Source organism: Delphinapterus leucas, chromosome 10 (assembly GCF_059928025.1).
Source record: "Delphinapterus leucas isolate spDelLeu-1000000601 "Yukka" chromosome 10, BTC_Dleu_Yukka2, whole genome shotgun sequence".
Lineage (NCBI taxonomy): Eukaryota > Metazoa > Chordata > Mammalia > Artiodactyla > Monodontidae > Delphinapterus > Delphinapterus leucas.
The window spans coordinates 1,088,201-1,106,661 of NC_143138.1; the positions used below are offsets into that span (position 1 = coordinate 1,088,201).

Sequence of the window (18,461 nt, forward strand, 5' to 3'; positions counted from 1 at the left end):
CTGTAAGTCCCGCATCCAGCCCAGCACCGCCGACATGCAAACCCCCTTCCTTCTCCTCTTCTATTCCATCCCCAGGGTTTCTGTCCCTTGTGCCTTTCCACTGCCTACAAGCTACCGGAACACGGGATCTGTACGCTCCAGTGTCCTGCCGCTAGGGGCTTCCTAAATACCTTCTGAAAAACTACTACAGTTAAATTAGAGCCAGGATCTCCTTAAGTCAGGTGGACCTTACCTGGCCTAATGAATGAATACTCAAGGCTTCAAACTGCACAGAGAGCAGAGGGAAAATGGGCAGGAATGAACAGAACAAGACCAGTAAGAAGACTGCTTTTGTTAAGCAAAGTGAAACAGTTGCACATTTACATATACAAACGTTTCTTCTACAGGAATCTCCTTGAAGCCTCCTGTTGCTTACGCAGGCCTTGGTTCAAAATATTCCTGGGGCGTCTACCGGGCAGGTCAGGGGACCCGATTTACGTGCTTTGCTTTAACAACTTTCTGAGGCTCATAATTCACATGTACAAAGACCTGCACCCTTATCTCTGTCCCATGTGTGTCCCATGTCCTATAACATGCTCTCCTTGTCCCTGGTTTGTGCTATTTGATCATGAGGCCCCTCTGTGCTGTTTTCTCCCTGTTTCTTGCGCTTGGGGTTTGCTGAGCTTTTGGGATCTGTGTGTTTATAGTTTTCATGAAATTTGGAAAAATTTTATCCATCATCTCTTCACGCACCTCTTCTGTTCTCCCCTCTTTGCCGGGTCCCCGACTATGTGTACATTTGGGGACTTGAAGTTGTCCCACAGAACTGACACTCTGTTCATTTTCTGGAAAATTCTTTTTTTTGTGTCTCATCTCACATGGTCTCCAGGGGCACTGAGCTCTTCCTTCGCAGTGCAGTCGACCCTTTATTCCATCCGATGTAATTTTCGCGTTGGACACGGCAGATTTCATCTCTACGAGTCCAACCGTCTTCTTTATATCTTCCCTCTAACTTTTTTGATGTATACGTATGGAACAGTGTTCTAAAAATGGGCTTAATGCCCCCTGCCGCTAATTTCAACATCTGGGTCCGTCAAGGCTAGTTTTGATAGATTCTTTTCCTCTTCATTACGGGCCATGCTTTCCTGCTTCTTTGCGAACCTGGCGACTTTTGGTCGGATTCCGTCCATTGTGAAATTCCCCTTGCTGAGGCAGTTAATATCCCTGCATTGTTACAAATACTCTTGAACTTTATTCTGGGACACAGTTAACTTACCTGGAAACAGGGTGGTTGATCCTTTTGGATCTTCCTTTTAAGATCTGTTAGGCAGGTCTGGAGCAGCGCCCAAGGCAGGACCAATAAATCCCACTACAGAGGCAAGACCGTCGGACACTCCAGCCAACGCCTGTGGACAGTGCCCTATTCCAGCCCGGCTGGAGGCAGCAGGCTCTGTGCCTGGCCCCGTGTCAACGCCTGGTACGCCAACCCTTTTGGGTGGTTCTTCCCAGCCTTGGGTCGTTTCCTCACACGCGTGTGCTGGTCAGTTCTCCCCTGCACATGCCGGGGGCCGTCTGAGCAGCTCTGTCCTGAGTCCTCCTGCCAGCCGGCCTCCCTGAGTTCTTCTCTCTGTCCTCGAGACCCAGGGAGTCCGCCGGCCTCTACCGACCCTGTCCCATTGCTGTGTCTTGGAAGACCTCGCAGGGCAGTGAGCCTGGCACGTAAGGGGCTCACTTCTCTTGTTTCCCGTTCCTCGGGGCAGCGTCCTTGCTGCCTGACGTCTGGTGCCCCGAGAACCATTTTCCCATGTTTTGTGTTTTTGTTTTGCTTTTTCTGGACAGGAGGGAAAGTCTGGTCCCTGTTGCTCCATCTGGTCCGGATGTGGGCACCCCCCATGCCTAGTTTTATTACCACTTGGCACGGCCATCAGCTGGACAAGGGTGGCTCTGGATGGCTTTTGACCGCTTCAGAGAAAATCACATAAAATTGCGGTGGATAAGGTTCTGTCAGCAGCAAGCACAGCCATGGTTGGCTTCCCGTTCATCATTAACTGAGCAGGTACTACGTGCCCCACAAGTGGGCTGTGTTTATGTCCACGATCTCATTTTAATCTTTGTAACAACTTTACACAGTAAATACTATGGTTCCCCTTTTAAGTATAAAGAAGCCGAGACTTGCCCGACGCAATGTAGCTGGTTAGCGGACGAGGGAGAGCTGAAAGCCAGCTCGTCTGAAGCCCAAGCCTGTGCTCTACTCATTGCTCTCCCAAATGTACTAACGAGAAGGCCATGGGCCACCAGAAATGTCCGGGAACAAGGACGGGATCATGAAAATAAGTAAGTGTGCGTGATGACCTGAAAATGCAGAATGACAACAATTACCCTGTTTCACTGATTCTAAGGGGTCGCTGGCTGTAAGAGGCACCATTACATCCCCGAGAAAGAAAAAACCTGCCCATTAAACTATGACATAGTGTCTTAAATGTTCAAATTAAATTTTAAGTGTTAAAAAAATCATTTTAAGATTGTTAAAATTTTAACAAAAAATTAAATTTAAATAAAATTGAAAGACATTCAATGTTCTTTAGGGTCATATACAGTCATCTGGATCTCAATATTAGAGTTGTTAAAGTTTTACAAAATGCGTGTTAAAATCACTTAATTAGTGCAGTGTCAGTTACTGGTACCTACTACCTGCCATTGCTGCACTGACCGAACAACACTAAGAGGGCGGCCTTACAGTCTGCACTGTGAGGAAACTGAGGCTCAGAGAGGTCAGTGGCACGTCCAAGGTCACACAGCTGGTAAACGGTGGTGCCGGGTTTTGTTATTTCTACCTGATATGCTTGTTTGAAATAAATCCATCTTACTACATTATGTGTTTTCCTGCTGGCACGTCAGCCCTGTGTACGTGTGCATGGGTGTGTCGGCACACAGGTGTCCCCAGGGGGCCGAGGGAGGGAGCCAGGTGTAGAGACGGACAGCAGTGGAGACAGGGTCAGTGAGCGTGGGCAGGGTGAAATGTCTCATCCGCCCACAGCCCGGTGAGTGAGCAACTATGCCACAGATGTTACATACACTCAGAAAAAGCCTGAAGATTATTTACTGTGGCAGTAAACCAGCTTTTAAATTAGAACATACATCCGTTCAGATGAAAAACATCTATTGCCTCTGTAGAGTCCCACTTAGTTTGAGTGTGTTAAAGACACACAAGCTGTGCTTGGTGAGCACAAGTGTTGAAGCTGCTGGATTAGAGGACGCCCCTTTAACCACCTTGCAGGGAGGATCCACTCGGGGGCACCACTTCTTTTGGTTCCCTTGTTACTTCTGTCCATAGAAAGATGCACACTTCTTTCTATGAATAAATTAAAAAACCCCAAGCTGGACTTCCCTGGTGGCGCAGTGGTTGAGAATCCACCTGCCAATGCAGGGGACACGGGTTCGAGCCCTGGTGCGGGAAGATCCCACATGCCGTGGAGCAACTAAGCCCGTGCGCCACAACTACTGAGCCTGCGCTCTAGAGCCCGCGAGCCACAACTACTGAGCCCACGTGCCACAACTACTGAAGCCCGCACACCTAGAGTCCATGCTCCGCAACAAGAGAAGGCCACCGCAATGAGAAGCCTGCGCACTGCAACAAAGAGTAGCCCCCGCTCACTGCAACTAGAGAAAGCCCGTGCGCAGCAAAGAAGACCCAACACAGCCACAAATAAATAAATAAATAAATTTATTTAAAAAAACCCAAAACCCCCAAACTTTCCTGAAGGTAAAAGTGAGGAGTCGGTCACTCACTGTGAAGGACAGCGGTAGCGACCACGAAGCCTCCAGAGACTGCCAGTCCCTGGGAGAAGAGCGGGAAGGTGGGTCGCTGTGTGGCAGCCTCGCTTCTGCTACGGGCTACGACTTCCACAGGGAGTTACCTCCAACACCAACGGATCTCTGCGCCTCGCGCAAAAATGCTGAACCCACGAAGGTTTTGAAATAGAACAGAACATAACTCCCTTTGGGACCTCACATCAGTAATATTCTCCCCCAAATCACAGATGTGTTAATGCAGAGACTGCTAAAATCCCGGCCCAGCAGTGGGATGTTTTTAATACGAACGTCTCAGTTATGTTTCCTATTTCAGAAGAGTAAGAGGCTGAGCTTTGCAGGCAGGTATCACTCAAGTCCCAAGAGCCCCTGCTTCTCCCATGCAGCCCAGAAACGTAGGGTAGCGCATGCACAGCCCTTCCTCTGGAAGGACGTACCGGAGCCACTCTGGACGCGTCTGGGAAGCCGAGTCAATGTCCGAGGCGGCTAGGTCCCCCCAGTCTCCCCAGAATGTTCCCTGTTTCAGCATTACAAGAACCCCCTCAGTTCTGCACCAACTGGGATGGCTGGTCACCCTATCAATCAGACTCAACTAGGAATAAAACAGAAAACCTAAAACCGACTTCTTATAAGTTATTCCCAAACACAAAACAGTGCAACAACCGGGACCTCTGAGCGCTGCACTCTAGCCAGTGGTTCTCAAAGTGTGGTCCCCAGACGAACTGCACCAGTAGCACCTACGAACATGTTAGAGAAACAAGGGTGGAGACCCCAGGCCAGAGCTGGTGCGTCACACTTTGGGGATGAGGCCCAGGAATCTGGGTTTTAACAAGCCCTCTGTGTGCTTCTGATGTGCCAGCAAGTTTGAGGACCTCTGGTCTAGACGGTAAGTAGGCAGCAGACGAGATGCCGAGTAAGACGAAAACGGGAAGGCTCCCCAGAGAGAGCTCCTCTCTCGTAAGTTATCACTTACGTCCACTTCTGATGACGCAAAGTGACCTGGGAAAGCACTGCGACCCCCGTCTCCAAAAAGTAACACACTGAGAAGAAGGGCGTCTTCAGGGGCAGTTCACATGTGTCACACCTTCCATGGCCACATGTGAATCCTATTTACGCTCGAAAAAGGAAAGGGTGCAGGAGAGAAGCTCCTCCCGGGCCCAGTGCACCAGAGCCCAGCTCCCCCTCCCCAGCTGGTGCTCCGGGCATGGCTCCAGTCACGGCAGCCTCCCGGGACCTCAGAGCCCTGGCCTGCGCCTGGACCTAGGAAACCGTGTTCTGCAGCTCTGCATCTGCATGTGCGCGCACACACGTACGGGCACTGCAGGGTCTGCACCGGACACGCGTGTGCAGTCACTGGAGCCGGTGGGCAACCCCTGGGCAGTCAGAACTCAGATCGCCTCGGTGCAAACTCGCTTCCCCAAGATGCCCCCCGCCTCTGCATGCGTCAGGAGGGGCCCCTCCCTGCAAGCAAGTTCAGCAGAGGCTCTCTGCGGTTTCCAGAAAGAGCTGAGTATTTTGTGGTGGCTTCTTTTACCTCTGGGACCTGGCTCATTAGAAAAGTGCACAAAATCACCGGCCTCCTGATGGTCGGGAGGTGAGCAGGCTCAGGACTGCTGCTCTGAGGCCAGCGGATGGCTCCAGATGGATGAGGAGGTGCCACCAGCGCGCACGCGCGGCGGCGGAAGGGCAGGGGCTGCACTCCAGGCCCGGGACACGTGGGCGTGGCCTGGGGACGCGGGGAGGGGCCCCGGTTTCCTCCGCTGCAGGGGTGCCTATTTCCTCAGGAAGAGCTGGAGAGGTTACTCCTCAGGATGGTGAAAGCTGTCTTGTCACCTGGCCAAAGGGAAATTCCAAGAGCCACTGGGAATCGCGGGCACACACCCATCACAGCTGCGGACACAGAGGGTGACGACTCCCAACCTCCATTTTCACACAAAACCGCGTGTGCAGCTCAGCGGCAGGGCCTTTAAAACCGTTAATCCCATGTGCTCCACAGGCTCCACCAACTCTAACTTAATCTCCACGTGTTACTAAAAAGCACACACCCAGGCTGTGCTGGTGAGAGAAGCATGGACACCTCCATCGAGGAATCAGCCGGGGAAGGAACGAACAGGAGACTGTGTATCAGGCTGGAAAAACGGGCTCGGGAGTTTATGTTTTAAGAATGGAAAGAAAAATAAAGCAAATGGGAGGAGGGGAAAGGACAGGACACCAGAGGCATGGGGTGAAAGGACCCAGGGAGGGCCCGGGGCAGCCGGGAGGGTCTCCGGGAAGGGCTGGAGCTGGGAGGTGGGCTGGAGGGGCCGCAGAACAACCCCCCCAGAGGCTGGGCTCCACGCAGACCGCGGGCCCCCTCAGGGCTCCGGGGCGCGGGGCCGGCTGCTCCCGGAGGCCTCAGACGGCGTCCCCGCCGTTTCCAGCTTCTGGAGCCGCCCGCGTTCCCGGGTTGCTGGCCCTTCCTCACATCACGGGGACCCACCGCCTCCCTCTTCAGGTCCCTCGTGATGACAGTTGGGGCCCACCTGGAGGTCCAGGGGCACCTCCTGTCTCACAACCCTGAACTCGATCACCTTCAAAGTGCCTTTGCCGCCACAGGTCCCAGGACTGGTACAGGGATGTGTTCAGGAGACCCCATTCTGTCTGCTACACAGACTGGGGGCAACGCAGCTTCAGCACAGGGTCCTCTGCTGATGGAAAACCGACCCAAAGTTAGATCCTTTTGTGTGCTTTTCTACAAGGGAGGCCATCAAATGTATAAACTTCCCCCGAAACTGGATCTCCTGGTTTATCTATTTTGTCCATCTCTTCAAGGCTCTCCTTGGGAAGCTAGCGTTTAATTTGAAATACTTTGTATTTGACAATGTGGCAGAAGTTTTACCATGTACAGAAGTGCAGGAAAGAGAGTATTTCTTTAAGGAAACGTCTTCATGCTCCTACTGATTTATCTGAATATGACATTTCTTTCATTATGTAAGAAAACTTCTCACTTTTATTCTCGACTACTCTTGAAAGGTTTTATTTTTATTCTGAATTTAATTGCTCTGTTTGCTGGAAAAAATCAGCAATCCTTTCATTTCTTTTTCATATATTCAGAAAAGTCATCAGAAGAAAATTGAAAACTAAAAATTGGATGTTCAGAGCAAACGGAGGTCCCAGTGTCACTAACAGCTCCAGGGTTGGCAGAGGGTAGGGGGGCATGGGGGGGGGAGTCTGGAGTAAGCATCATAAACTACCAATTATTAGTTTGTGCCTCGGAGGGGGGTGCAAATCTACAATCGTTTGGCTCCTACGCACTCTGAACAGAGTCAGAAGCTGCACAGGAAGGACCCTGCAGCACATTTTTAATTCTCATGTGTGGCTAGGAAAGGCTGAGTTAAAGACACTCTGTATCAGGGGCACTGATTCAAGGAGGAAGCCTGCAGCATCACAGGACAGCAGCATCTCTGCTCGGTGCTCTGCAGATCTGGGCTCCTCTGTGTGACGAACACTTGGCATGGCAGGCAGAGGTGCTGGCGGGAAACTCGCCGCGGCCCCTCCTGTCCACCTGTGGTCACTGGACTCCAGGCACCTACGTGTCCTGGACACAAAACTCCATCCCAGCCCTGTCTGAAATCTGAGACCATTTCTGTACTTTAAAAGATGACTGAGACGCAGTGACAGGAGGCAAGGAGAGGGGTTGGCCTCACCTTCTCCTATCCAGAAGTCTGAACAGCCAAGTACACGCCAGGAAAACCGGCCGCGACCCTGCACAGGTAGGGCGCACGCGGGAGGGGCCCGGGGGTGCCTGCCTCGGGAAACTCCATGGCACCGATGGGGCAGCAACTGCGACACCCGTCCCCACACTCACTGTCCCCTTCCTTGTCCCCCCACTCCCCCCTCTCCCCATCCTGGACAGCGGGTCCATCGTTCTATCCAAAAGGGTGAACTATGCCACACTCCGGGTTAGAATTACCCAACGCACCCACTTCTTCACGTAGATTGTGTCTGTTATTCAAAAGCACAGGTGACCCTCCTTTCGTTTTGAATGTCTCGGCGTTTTCGTCCCACGGAGGATGACGTACACGGGAGGGCAGTCCCGTCCTCCAGCCTCTCAGGCCCAAACAGCAGTGCTGGCTGCAGCGTCCCCCAGCACTGAGGTGACTTCCAAACCTAAAGACAGGCTTGTGCAATTTAAGGATAAGTATTCAAATTTAGGAGAAATGAATCATATGTCATTTTCTCATACGTTCTTTGTGATGAAAAAACTAAAAATAGAATAATTTATTCCATTCTATTTTCTTACATTAGGCCATCAAAGCTAAGGGGCTGGGCAGAAGTCTTCTCATTTTAAAATTATATATAAATACTAATTATAAGTAACGAATAAGTTTATTGATAAATAAATGTCTTTCTTTCCATATCTCTATAAATGTTTCTTCCTTTTCTGTAAGCTTAAAGTAAATTCCTTAAAGTGAATTATTTTTGCTTGCTGGTGACGGGCACGACAAATAACTGTATTTGCGGCAAAATGTGTTCCGATTCAAAGAGAAACAGTTCTTCCAAAGTGGCTAAAAGCTGATTCCCCACATAGGAGTTTGCCTTTTCGTGGGATGTGATGTTATGCGACCTCAGGTGTCCAGACGCTGAGATGGGGCGTGACAGGCCCTTCTTCCTGGACACGGCTCTCTGGGCGTCACGGGAACCGGACCCCACATGGGACCGGGGAGATTCTGGAGAAAGCTGCCACGGTCCGCGTGGTCACAGCCGCTTCTCAGCAGTGACCAACACAAGCCCAGATTCCGTCCACTAGAGGAGCCCGGCCTGACTCTGTCAGACAGCCGAGCGCCGGGGCTTCCCCACGGGCAGTGCTGTTGGGTCGGGTCTGCTCCGGAACCTGGTTTTCAGATCCACGTTAAGGACTCGAAGTATCACAGTTCTCTCCTCCTTTTCTTCACCTTTGACACAGGCTTCTTGTACAAATGCGTTTAAGCCCACGGTCATCCCACACAAGAGATGGGTTTCTGGATGTCGCTGCGCCTGACTTCCTAAGGCCCCGTCGACCGCACTGATCACCTGTCATTCGTCTGCCACGGTGACAGGACTCGGCAGACATGACCGCAAGACCAGACATGGCTCTCGACTCTAACAAGGGGACACATTTGCCAAGGGGACAAGTTCAGCTCTGACACCCAGGCTTCCCACCCCTCGTTCTCACTGGAGGCCCCGTGGGAACACTGGCCTCTCTCCTCTGAGGTCTGTGGCAATCGTGCTCCTTTTTTCCCACTTTCAGGTGAAGAATGCCCATCAGCGAACACTGGGGGAAGCCCCCCTGCAGGCCGACCATCAGAGCACAGCCGAGGTCAACCTCTGGGCTGCACGAGCCTGGGACTTCCACCCGCTGCTCTCTCACCTGTGTGGCTGTGATCATCCTGATTGTACATTTTTCAGTCCTGCTTTCTCCACTCGGCATTTCAGCTCAGACATTTTCCTTGGTTATTCCACGGTCTGAATGAAGGCAGCCTTCAACGGCTCCATTGTGTTGTGTCCACTTGAAGCTTTGTGCACAATTATTCTGCATGACTGGACACTGGGGTCCACAGTCTCTGAACCCTGAGAACGTAACGTTAGAGGCAAACGCTCAGGTCCGTAGCTCAGGGAGGGCGAGAAGGCATTTGGCATCTCTTACTGGTTCCTGGCTCATAACCTTCCAAAGTCTCTTGCTGTCAACTGAACTGGGCATGGAAACATTTATAACTGGTGGTTTGTGGATAAGAGAGTAGTATTTTAGCAGTTAAGTGAATCTCAAGTTTCAGTACCTCTCAAATGTTGTTTACCCAAAATTTCAATATTATTATTGGTTGGGAAGAGAAGGAATTAAAAGTACATCCCCATGTGCCACCAGAACCACATCTCTGCTAGCCATGCTTTTACGTGACTTGAAGAAAGCAAAGCCCAGTCATAAGGTTTCGAGGCTAAAACACGGGCTGAACAGACTGTGATCTTAAAAAGCACCTGTCTTCCTGCCCACCTGCTCCGTCACGGATTCTGGGTCTCAAAATCGGGGGAAGATGCTTGAGGACACGTAGCCGAGAGGAGTCAGGAGCGGACAGCTTCCTGGGGCCTCTCTTCCTGGCCTCACAGGAGGCACCGCACGCCAGCCATGCAAGGCTGCCTCTGCCCTTCCCCACTGCCCACTCGAAGCGCCCGGATCTGGGACTCAGAACGTGCACCTCCACCGAGAAACAACTCTACCTGCAGTCGCGAGGTGTGGCTAAAGTATTTTGATTCGCATTTTAGATGTGTTACTGGGAAAACAGGCTTTGGTTGGTCAGGGCTGGTCCCCCATATCACTTAAAACCTGCTTTCTGGGAGGAAAATCCGTTACTGCACTGAGGACATCATAAGACAGGCCGCACCCTCCCTACTCACACAGGTAAATAAACGTCTTAAACATTTCCTGGAATCGGGAAGAGTGTAAGCAATTGAAGTGAGAATAAACAAGTCCATTCTCATCCGCTTTTAATGGCACAGTGAGGAGCTGCCCAGAAGCACCGAGGGGGAAGGCCCGGTGCTCACCCGTCAGGCCTGGAGGCCACGGCCGTGAGCCACTGGCCCACCAGGCCTGCACGCATGGGAGCAGAGGTGGCACCTCGTGAGCCGCTGGGCCGGGAAGCCTGTAGCTGCAGACGCCGGGTGTTCCCAGCGAGAGTCCAGGCTGCTCCGAGAAGGAAAGACAGGTGAGAGGGGGAGTCTGGGGAGGGGGCCTGCAGTGGGGACCCCTGTGGTCCAAACAGCGACAGGGCGCAGGGTGGGCAGAGCCCAAGTGAAGTGTGACATTAACAGCGAGGCAGTTTAGGTGTAAAGACCGTTCTCCATGGGGAGGAAGCCCCACAGCATCCGATAAGGGCGATACAGTGGCTCCGACTGTGTTGGAAAAGCAGGCTTGGTTTTCCCTCAAACTATGCCTGCTGTAAACCCCGCTAGAACACTCCTTCCCAGTTAAATCTAGTAACTACTCTAAGAGTCCCGAGGGCACGCTGAAGAAGGACCGGACGGCCAGGTGGGGCCTTGAGAACATCCCTGGAGCCCAGGGAAGAGCCCGGGTACCCGAGAAAGCAAGAGGCCACGGCGCTTTCGTCCTCCTGGGCTGCATCTCACAGCTGGGAGGGCCAGCAGGTCTGCTCAGAAAGACTTGTCTACAAGGTAACTACAACGTGGGCCAGCCCCTCCCAGAAAGGACAGGTGACAGGGTGGGCGATGCGCTCCAGCAAGGCCACCGCGACCCCTGGGCGGCCCGTACGTGGCTCACAGGCTCAGCCCTGCAGCGGATGGCTGGGTCTGTGTCCTCTGATCCCACCCCCCGCCCCCAAAAGCTGCCCTCGCAGAGGCTTGAGCTGCTGCTTCCATCAGAGGAAAAGGGAGAAGGAGGGACTGATCAGGAATCTGTGCTGTAACCAGGCTTTAGAGCTGGGACAGAGGGTTCGGAGTCTGGGGGGAAGGAAAAAGTAGCTCCTCTCAGCGGAAGTGGTCTTTCGCTGAAAGCTGCCCAGCTCGACGGGGGCCAGGCCCTCCAGAGTGAGATGGCACATCACACAACAGCTTCCGGCTCCACCGTGGAATTATCCCTGGAAATAGTCAGGAAACTTACCTGCGTACATAATAAAACCCATACAAGCTCACAAGGTAAATGACTTCCGATCTTAAAAGATCGTTTTTACGTTGCCTGAGTCCCCAGAGTCTGAGCCCGTGCCCAGCGGCAGGTATCCCAGGACTCACCGCCTGTCAACGCGTCCCTGCAGCGGCCGGGCTCTCACCTCCTCGCCTTCAAGTCGACTTTGTCTCTAAACCCTGCGGATACCCTGCTCCTCCCGCAAGGCAGGCAGAGACATCTGCGTGCACAGGCCTGACAAGCTGGTCCACATCACGGCTGAGACCACAGCAGACACATCACCAACCTGGGAGAGGCAGTCCATCAAACTGATTGATCCAATCCCTGAAGCAGCGAGCTGACGCCTGAGCTCCTCCTCTGCATCTGTTTGTGGGGTTCCCTTCCAATCCCTGAAGCGGCGAGCTGACGCTTGAATTCCTCCTCTGCGTCTATCTGTGGGGTTCCCTCGCTCAGCCATCAGACACTCCATGGCCACGTGCTCTGCACCCTGCACGGAATCCACGGGTCGTGGTCCCACAGACCTTCAGCCACCAGACACTCCATGGCCACGTGCTCTGCACCCTGCACGGAATCCACGGGTCGTGGTCCCACAGACCTTCAGCCACCAGAGAACTGAGTATCCACCACAAAGCATCCAAAACGTACGACGGCACAGACACGGCCCACGTTGACCCACAGCTTCTTGAAGATGGGTCGGAAGGCCAAGGCTATCTGGGCACAGAACCTTGACTTTCAAACTTCCACTGTCAATTTAACTTTAATTGGTAAATGATCTTTTGAAGTTGCCGAGTTCTGTGTGTGGGTCCTACGAATCTCCTCCCTGGGGAGTGAGAGCTTTCCATGGTCTGTGGGGTAGGGAAAGCCGTCTCGCTTTTCCAAAGCACCCACTGAATTTGCGGGGGGCTTAGCTACAGATGCGTGAGGGGACGGCTGCACATCATCAGTTTGTACAAAGTTCTAATCACTCAAAATGGGCGTTTAGAAAAGAAAACCCTATAAATACCGGAGCCGAGCGAAAACTTGGGAGCAGAGAGGAAAGGGCAGACTGGGCCGTTCAGTTTGACTTTCTCAGCATGAAGACTGGAAAGGATCGATGCTTCCCTAAAATTACATTAAAAAAATGATGTATTCGAGCATTTTTCCCCTGGGGAGAATCAGCTTCCATGTGCTTCTCCACGGGGCTGAAACCAAAAGCGGGCATGAAGGACACAGCCTCCGAGTGCAGACCAGGCACGCGGCTGCCCCGTCCCTGCAGGTCCAGAGCCCCCAGACCACTCGCAGCTGCTCTGAGATGAGCCCTCGCAGACAGTTAACTTCTGAGCAGCCTTCTGGAGACTACGGGGCACCCGGCCTGAGCCCTGCAGGCCAGGCGGCCCCCAGCCACGCACGCCTGCCACTCTTGCCTGAGCACAGACCTCACTGTTACGTGGTCTCCGGCCACTTCTCTAAGGACACATGGACACTCGCACACCCACGACGGCGCTGACCTTTATCCCGAAAGGAGAGCATCGCTGGGAAGTAACTGGAGAAAACCATTCGGCCACTGCTTGCACTGAACCCGCCCCACACACAGCCTGCACGTTTGGGGGTATTCCTCGCAATTTTCACAAACTCAGTCCACCTCGCTTATCTCTGTGCATTGGGTCTGTCTTCACCCGAGACTTTGGCCACCAACGCACCCTGGTCTCCACCCCTTAGGTGCCTTGGGGAAGCTGGAAAGTTCTTCAGCGGGACTCTGTGCAGCGTCCAGGGTGATAGGATGTGCCAGCCGGCAGGCGTCCATCACCCACAGCAGGTGCCCTGCAAACCTGCGCCTGTCCCTGCCCACCTGAGGTGCCGGTGGACACCTGACATGTGTCCTCTGATTCTCTCCGACACCCAGAAACGGACTCTAGGACCGAGACAGGCACCTCCAAGAGGGGAGAGGCTCGGGGCTCCCGGCGGACGCAGGCGGGTGAATCCAGAGTCCGGTCTGAGGAGCTTCCCTTGATAAAAATTGCAGCACTTTACACTAATACGGTATCTTTGATCGTGAGATCTCAAGCTGCTTCACACACGCTAGGTTCCCTTCCCAGTACTCTTGTGTAGTTTAGCACAGTCATCCTCATTCAGAAGACGGGGAAACGGACGCTGAGTCAGGGGAACGTGAAGATGAAGCCAAAGGCGCCCCTTTCGAACGCCGCCTTCTATCTTAACGCCTACGTACCTGACCCCAGGGTTCCCCCTCGCTGTTTCCTTTTGATGAATAAACTAAAACCACTGCCAGTGGTTTACATGAACAATACCTGCAAAAACCACACCCTGACCTACTGTCCACGTGATGGTCAGGGCACAAAATGTCACACAGACAGAAGATGCAGGAGAAATAATGATATCGTCGACTCACGTTTAAAATAAATACACACTTTTGAGCCTGGGATACAGACCAGAAAGCATAAGGGTATCAGAAATAAAGTCCAGCTGCCTGGAAAAATTATAAAGATGAGGAAGGAAGACAGAAAAGAGGTTGAATTACTTAAAAATATAGAGCAACGTCATGGAAAATGCAGACAAGGAAAGGAGAGTATTTCTAGTAGGCCGTGGATGGTTTGGTTTGGATTTCAGCAGAGGTTGGGGACAGAACAACCTAAACGTTACTTAGCCAGGGTCCGGGAGGGCAGGTGAGGAGCGGGGCACCTGAGTCAGGAAGACTGACGTCAACCTAAGCAGGTGTGCAAAGCTGTCCCTGCTGAAGAAAGCCGAAAGCCACGGCCGTGGGGTCTGCGTTTGCCCCAGAGCGAGGAAGCTGTGAACACAGACTATGTAGGATCCAGACTCGGATGTGAGGCAGCTGGACGGGAAGAAATGTGACCTCGGTGGACGCCCTCACTGGACAGGCAAAGGCTTTGTTTCATGTTTAACCAGACAAACCCGATGTCAGGAGGGAAGTGCCGGCCTTTCGGTAAATATGTTAAAGAAACCAAGAGTTAGCCCCGTGGCCTTGGCCACCGCTGTCCTGGTGGGACAAGCCGTCCTGGTTTCACTCCAGTGGGTGCTGAGCTGTCCTCACTCCCTCGGGGCCGGGGTGTGGTCGCCCAGCACCACGCAGTGACCGGGCCAGGTTCTCGCTGCCCACCCCAGGGCTGTTTGTTTCTGTCCCCACCCCTGGCTGCTCGGCCTCCCTGAGCAGCCGGGGGAAGAGATGATGCCAAGGGAGCAGCAGCCACCCCACCTGTAGGGCAGCTGGGAGGGGCTGGTGCACGGAAAGAGTATGTCATATTCACCAACCCGAGGACGGACCACATCCATGGGCATGCACGCCACATCTATGGGCCCCAGAACAGGCCCCACGTCCACGGGCATGCACGCCACGTCCACGGGCCTCAGAACAGGCCCCACATCCACGGGCATGCACGCCACGTCCACGGATGAGCCAGACTGTGAAAACGGCTCCTCTCTCACCTCAGCGGGTGGCACTCGGCACAAGGACCTCATAGGAAAATCACAACTGTTCTGACCCACATTCTCTTTTGTTTTTCCTATTGATCTGCTCCACAAGCCGTTAGAATTCTGATTTCTTCACACCGTCACTGTCAGTTAACATTTTTAGCAAGAGAGCCATCCTCAGTCAGGTCAGTCCTGCTCATCTGGGAAACGTAAGAGTAATAAAAACTGTATTTGGGATACCTGTGTTGGACAGCATATCCAGAGCCCACTTCAATACACTTGGCCGAAATTTTCACCAAAATAGGTGCGCAAAGAGGAAGACACTGCAAGCCTAAGCTTCCAAAGCTAAAACTAAATCGAATGTTTCTCTTCAACATCCTAACATGCCTTAGAGAAACCTCGACACATTCCCCCAAGTTCAACTGTGGCTTTAGAGGATCACAGTTGCCTCATCTCCTCTGCTGACCTATTTTCCAAAAATAATAGAAACAATCTGAATGTAAAAGGTACCGTGCCTTTCTAATATCACTCTGCATAGAATTAACTTCATTCTCAACAAAAATCTCTGAGAAATAGGGAGACACTTCATTATAAAGTTGAAGAATATGTAAAAAAAATGAATAGAAGCGTATTTAGACGGATCTTCCTGGAACGACTGCTAAGGACCCATGTTTATGAGATTAACAAATCCCCGTCTTAGGAGACAAGGGTCCTCCCCCATTCCCGACATTGCCCGTGAATCACAACAGCTGCGAACTGTTTAGTAGGAGTCAGTCTCCACCAAGAACCTTGTTTAACTAACTTAACGGAACTGCTTGGGGGACGCCTCAGAGTGTGGCCAGTCAGTGGTCAGAAGGCACCTGTCAAAGGACAGGTGGTGATCTCAGAGGCAGAGGGACTCTGTAGGGCTTAAGGATGACTCCTGGTTGGTTGTGAGACTCACAACAGCAAGAGCAGGAAGGAAGGAAAAGAGGTCAAAATGCAGGAAGAAGAGGGTGAGAAGGGAGGGGAGGAGGGCCGAGCGCTGCCCAGGCAGTGGAGGATGCACCGCGGGGGAGCCTGGGAGGGGCCCTGGCGCCAGCATCCCCATGGGGCCGGCGTCTCCCCGGGAGACCATGTGGTCCCTGCACCGCGTCTCCGCGGTGCCACTGCTTCACCCCCAACCCAGAACGCTCTCTGGGTCTCTTTTTAAGCCACAAATCTCCCCCAGATCCTACTGTTGTCGTGCCCTCGCCTGGTGCTGCCTCAGACGTATGTGTGGCTGGACCTTGTCTGCGGCGGCCCAGGCGCACGTTCACGGTGTTTTTCGAGGGCGTGTCTGAAGCTTTAAGCTGACAGTTAACTAGAATCTTCCAACTCTTCCTCCTCCTCAAGGTGATAATACTGTGTTTTCCACACAGCAAGAGACACTGGTCCAGCAACGGGTCAAAGTGATTAATTCAGTATTTTCTTCCAGTAGAGCCCTCTCCACAAGGAGCACAGCTCTGTCAACGCCGTGAAACTCAGTTCAGCTTCCAACCTCTGGAACCGTAAGATGACGCCTTTGTGCAGTTTTCAGCCGCTTTGTGATCGTTTGTTGCAGCAGCAATGGGAAACCAACATAGATTTTCGGCTGTAAAAGTGATGCCCAGCTGCCTCTGAGAAGCAAGCGCAGAGATGGGTTTTCGCGGGAAGATTTCCGCCGGGGAGGACGGTGAGGGGGCAGGGAAGTGCCGGAGGGCGGCTGGTCACCAGCCCGTCAGCGGTACCGAAGTTCCGGGGTCGCCCCGGAACGTGCTGGACCCCGGGGCCTGGAACAGCCTTTGGGAACAGACGTCCACAGGACCTGAGGGGAAGCCCACCTCCTCACCTTCACCAGGACCATCTGCTCCACCGTGTGGGATCAAGCAGAGCCGGCCGCGCTAAGAGCAAACGACCTTTTCTGCCCGAAACTGTCGGGGCCAAAACCAAAGACATACTGAAAACCACGAAAACATCAGGACCTGAAGAGCTCGAAGGAGGCTGTCAGACGTCTTCTGATAACCAATGACGTCACAGGCCTGCACGATGCTGCTGACGGCGACAATTACAATGATGACAGTAATAAAAGCAGCTTATACTCAGACGAGCCTCCATCCTTACGAACCAAAACGCTTCGCATCCCGCCTTCCGGGGCACATCAGTTTGGAATTAGGTCTCTGCTTATCCCTGAAATGCAGTTTGCCTCAACTGAGGTAGGAATCACCTTCCAGTTCATGTCAACTCTCTGGCATCAGCCCTTGAAACCTCTGAGGAGCCTCGAAGGCAGGGGCTCACGATGGAAGGTGGGGAGCACTCTAGTCCGGCCCCGAGGCTCTTGGACACAAATGCTTAATATATGAATTCTTAACCAGTGTCCTCAGCCCGAGTTTCTGAGACTGACCTCCTGCACCCAAACCTGCCTGGCCGGGGACCAGTTCCTGCTCCAGACCCCCCGCCCCAAACGCCCCTCTCAGGGCCTCAACTCACCTCACGGACACGTAGCCCCAAACCCAACCGCCTTCCTCCACACCTGGCCACCAGCGCCCCGAGGCCCTGAGGCCCCTGCCCCGCGAAGGGAGTCCTGTCCCCGGGTCCCGCCACCTGTGCGTCACCATCCGATCTGGCCCCTGACCCTGTGCTCTCCATCTCTGCAGCGTCCTGGCGCCCGTCGCTGTTCTTCTGGCCGCCACCACCTGGTCCAGTGAGCGCCCCACTGCTCCTGCCTCGGCCCAGCCTGCGGCTGCCGAGCCATCCCCTCACCTGGGGGAGACTCACTGCCGGCTGAGGGCCTTCCCTCCCCCACCTGCTACGAGGACTCACTTCCACAGTCGGGATTCAATAAACATTCCTTCTGAATTAAACCTCTAAGGCCTCAACCCTACAGGGATACTCTGTATGTGCTGATACACCTCCTGAGAAGCTGAAGGTAAATAAGAATTATATTTTAAATGTATGTGATGAATGCACTAAAGGATTCCTGTAACGAATCCTAAAAACTGCAGAATCTTTTAGTGCCTGGGCACTGGCCCGTTTCTTGCTTTAGGACTGCATTACAAAATGCACGAACCAGATCTGGCTATGAAGTACAGCGCCTGCTCTGAACAGCGGCTGAGTGGAGCTGGGTGTTCACCAGCAGGCCAAGCACATCAGGTGTGATTGTGCAGGAGGCCAAGCAGAGCTGCCGAGTTAGGAAGCAAGACCATCAGCTGTGGGGAGCAGCTCGGAGGCTCCCGACCACGGCAGTCAGGTGAGCGCCCAACTGTGGCAGCAGGTGTGACGGTGAGTGAAGAGACGGGTCTGCCCTGAGCCAGGGGCGTGGAAGCGAAGCCAGGGGAGGCCTCGAGGGAAGAGAAAGGCCGGTGCAGACAGACAGAGACGGAGCTCTGGAGGACCCAGAAGAGCTAGTGTCCGCACGTGAACGCTGTGCTAGGAAAAACAATCAGACTTGCTAAGGAATTACGAGCCTTGTCGGACGCATAGAGCAGAACAAGTGGAAGAAGGACACACAGATAGTGTTATCTGTGAAATCTCCATGAAAAGGTTTCTGAATCACAGTTATTTCAGGAGATAATTATGGCCGGATAGAACGGAAACAGCA

General features: G+C 53.1%; 1 protein-coding gene across 12 annotated transcripts in view; it reads right to left on the minus strand.

The window, feature by feature from the left end:
* The window catches only part of GMDS (GDP-mannose 4,6-dehydratase), a 481,231-nt gene that overhangs the window by 42,653 nt on the left and 420,117 nt on the right, over positions 1-18,461 (minus strand). The gene's annotated exons all lie outside the window — the stretch shown is intronic.